Here is a 4,514-nt window from a genome sequence, read left to right on the forward strand (position 1 = left end):
CACACAAACCCCTCGTTTACTCAGAAAGACCCTTGTTCATTTAATTCAAGCACGCCTGATTTCAGAGCATATGTGTTTATAAACAAGATTGTAAGTAATGCCAACACTGACCTAGTGTTTAAAAAGTCAACATATCTGAAAGGAATTTTTGCAAAGATAAAGCATACATATTTTATAAACTAGTATAATTACTTAAATGTGAAAGATTAAAAAATGTACCCTGCAATAGGAGTACAATTTCATGTTTGGTAAATGTCTAAATGGAGAAAATCAAATCATTTTACCTTTGAAGTGACTGAAGTACCATTATTTTGAAACACATGACTTTATGTAGCCTTTGACCAGACACGATGGCCAGTGCCAACCGGAGTTCTACCTATGCTTTGCATTTTTCCCTAGCAGGCCTCCATGAGGGCATTCATAGCTATGATTACGCCACCAAGCGGCAGAGTTCTTCCTTTCAGTAACTGATCCAGGATATGATGAAGGAAGGTTATAAACTCTGCATTACCCATCTCAAATCCTATACAAATCCAATACACTCTTATTCAGATGAATACACCGAATACACCAATGTACAAACTGCCTGAAATTTTACTCTCCCTTAATTTACATGTTTTCAAAACTTTTGTTGTCTGGGTATTTCCTGTCAAACTTGAGAGCACAAATTTTTCCTTACACTTGATGAGGCACACCTGTACATCTAAGAGTCTCCCATTACGTGACTGACTTAAACTTGATCCACTAGGTGGCACCACGAACTTCAAAGGGATGCTCACTGCTGTAGATAGCCTAGTTCCTCCAATGGTGGCTGTGGGTCAGCCTTGGCAAACTGGGCAGCATCCTCGATTTCTTTCCTCACTTCCTCATCAGTCTCCTTTAATTCTTCAACACTTGGAATATTGCTGTTCACCAGTCTATCTTTGAGAAGCGTGATAGGGTCGCTCTTACTTCTTCCTGGACTTCTCGAGTGTGGCAACTTACTCCAGGGTCCCTTGTGCTATGTCCATGGCAGCGGTTAGTCTGTAGCTCTATCAGGCTAGGCCCCTTGCCAGACCCGCAGTAAGCAGCTGCAGACTTTGTTGCCTCTTGGACACACAAGATAGCCATTTCATTTAGGAATAAAATAGTTTAGGAATAAAATCTCCTCTTCTGCAGTAGTTCGTGCTGGCCCCTGCTCTCTCAACCGATATTCCCATGCCAAAGCAGTTATTCTCCCAGATGAAAATACAAGGTAACTTCCACAATGCTGCCACATTGTAAGCTTCAAATATCGGACCCTGGTCAGCCACACCATCGCCATATAATGTCAAACGGACCTCATCTTTTCCACTGGACTTATGGGGCAGAGCAATTTCTGCTCCCAGAGGCACCTGACCTCCAACGATGGCATCGCCCCCATAGAAGTTCTTGGAGTACGTGTGCATTGATTCTCCTTTCCCTTTAGCACAACCTTCTCTTCGTGTTGTTAGCTCCGCAAGAATTGCTCAGACAGGCAGGCCCCGAGTAAAGGTAACGCCATGTGCTCAATAGGCGGTGATGAGATGGTTCGTGGGGTTTATGCCAGCCTCCTGGCTCACACAGCAGGCTTCCTGACCATTGCACAAGTGACAGAAAGCACAAATAATTTTCTGCTTATACAGCTGATCTGCCTTTAGCTCCATCTGGCGCACAGTGTGCATCATCCTGTAATACTTGAACCCATCCTCTCTGGTGAGCCCTGTGGTGACTGAAGGGCCTTCTTCTAACAGATGAAGGTTACATTTCTTAGTCTCAAATGTAGCATCAAAGTTACAAATTTTCAAAGTTAAGGGAAGCTAGGGACTAGCACTAGTTACTAGCACTCCACTTGCTTGCAGGTAAACAACAGAGTTTCTTTTCCTGAAGATTTCAAGCCTATTCATCAGATCCCATAGGAAAGCATGGTTAATATGTAACACAATGTATTTTGTAGCACTGGGTTTGACCTTGATGAGGGTGAGATCACCATGCTCCATAAATCTTCCTCACAAACACTTTCAACTCCAGTTCTCAGAGACCAAAGGCACTTTTCTAGCTTCTTCAGGATCCTGTATACACATGATATACATAAATTTATTCAGGTACACAAATACCTATAAATACTAAAATAATGACCAAATAATAACTCCAACAATTACATATTTAAATATTTTGATGTCTTTAATATTACAACTACAATTACTAATATTTAATCTACAACTGTAGATTCATGGGTTACTGTTTATCTTTGCATAGACAGACTCTAAATCTCAAGGACATTTAAGTTGCCAGAACTCCATTTTGAAGTCAGTCATGTAGAAACAAATGTTCCATTCAGAAAGTATTCAAACAGTAAGCCAATGTCCTAAGTAGGAACAGGAAGAATTTCACCATGTCTTAAAAGTTTTTCAAACTAAATCATCATATTTAGAAACCATTCATTATTTTCTATACAATATTATAGCTAAAGTATTGCCTGATAAATTTATACTACTTATGATTCTCAATTAAGGAGCTTTTGTTGTGCTGGCAGATTGCCCAAGAAAATGGAGTTTCTTACATAGTTTGCCAAATCTAAATCATGTAGATCTAATATGTTGCAAATGTAATAATTAGAAAAGGAATTCATTTATGTGTTTTGATATTCTCATAGTTTATACTTTGTTAACTGTCTTCAAATATATGTGTTTCAAATTTTGCAGGTGGCGTGTTCTTAATCATTTGGACGATGACTATGATTTTGTCAGAGAAAAGTCCTGTTTTAGGTTGGTTCATTATTAATAGGTGACTCCTACTACCCATTTCTAACTAGTCTAAAACTGTTTCATTAAGACTTAGAAGTTTAATTCTGTATTTAAAGCAATTATGATAGTCAGTGTTTTCTTTTATTTCTTGTTCTTTCTATCCGTTTTGTGCTTTAACATTTCAATTTATTGGCTAGTTATAATTTCAGCCCAACTAAAGATTAATTAATTGTATTGATTGCCTGAGTTAAAAATAAATATAACTTATGCCCGAAGCCTTCCCAGTCTGGACTGTGTTGAAGGACTGGACTCAGGCAGAGAGTGATGACATCTTGCCTTTGAAGGACTGGACTCAGGCAGAGAGTGATGACATCTTGCCTTTAAACGCTCTATGTTGAGTGATAAACCTGCTTATGTGGGAAAAAAAAAAAAAACAAACAAAAACCTAAAACCTATCTGGCTTATTCTGTGGTTAAAATCTGCCGGCTTTGGTGATTAACACCTGTTGCTTAACAGCAACAGATTAAGTAAAGCATTAATTTGTAGGGCTGTTTTCTCTTTTGCCAAGAAGTCTCTACCCTCTTATTATTAAATGAACTAAGCCCAAGTACATAAGAAAAAAAAAAAGGCTTTGTCCTCTTTAATAAGACTAAGTCTACCTTGCTGTTATGAAAAATTCATTTCCATCCCGTGTTCAAAATGTTATGTAACTCTGCCTATATCTGTTGAAATAATTATTAATTAATTAATAAATCCTGGCATGAGGACACGCTCTGCCCCAAAGGCTTATGTTCCCAAATGAAACTCACACACATAGCCTTCATATTTTAACATGCCTTAAACAGCTCAATAGCTGGGCCATTGCCTGGCATCCATGTGGTTATTCCAGAGTTATTCCTTATGTTATTCCAGAGTTATTCCTTACTAATTGCATTCTCTACCTTGGCTGCCCTGGACCCAGTTGGATGCCCTCTGGGTCTTGCTTTCTCAGCTCCCTCACATGGCAGCTCTACCTCTCTGTCCTGCACACTTCTCAGGCATGGCATCTCTCCTTCCCTCCACACTCTCCCAGCATGGTGGATCTCCTCTTTGCCTCCCCCCAATCCCAAGGCTGGGAACCCTAAAACCTCACCCCTGTCTGTCCTCCCCAGCTATTGGCTGATGGCATCTTTATTTACCAGTCAGAACCAACAGGGGGCAGGTTTCCAGAAGCTATGTGCTGGTCCCATGTAAACAGTTTGGGGGGAAGATAATTAGCATTAGAATACAAGCAGCTACCTATATCTATCAAGTCTTGCTTGTATCTTTTATCTGTCTCTCCCTTCTCTTTCCCTCTCTCCCTTCCTTCCTCCATCCCTATTCTACTCCCTCATTCCCTCACATCACCCTCACTTCTTCCCTCACTCCCCCCTCCTTGTCTCCTTTTGTATGTCTCAAACACTTTTCCCTCAGCTGTTCTGGAACAAGAGATAGTGTGACTTCCAGGTTGTCCATGCTGAGATTACCACAAAACAAACAAACAAACCACCACCAACTACAACAGCAACCACTATAGTCAGTTTCTAGTTCTTTTTATTTTCTTAGTTCTTTTTTTAAAGATATTTTCTTCATTTACATTTCAAATGCTATCCCAAAGGTCCCTATACCTTCCCCTCTGCCCTGCTCCCCAACCCACACACTCCCTCTGCCTGTCCCTGATTCCCCTGTGCCGCTTTAAATATAGAATTCGCAAGACCAAGGACCTCTCTTCCCATTGATGGCTGACTAGGC

At 40.2% G+C, this 4,514-nt stretch overlaps 1 pseudogene; it reads right to left on the reverse strand.

Moving 5' to 3' along the window:
- Nucleotides 1–717: 717 nt before the first annotated feature.
- On the reverse strand, nt 718–4,238 carry LOC110337992 (annotated as a pseudogene).
- Between the last annotated feature and the right edge of the window lie 276 nt (nt 4,239–4,514).

This window comes from Mus pahari, chromosome 21 (assembly GCF_900095145.1).
Source record: "Mus pahari chromosome 21, PAHARI_EIJ_v1.1, whole genome shotgun sequence".
NCBI lineage: Eukaryota > Metazoa > Chordata > Mammalia > Rodentia > Muridae > Mus > Mus pahari.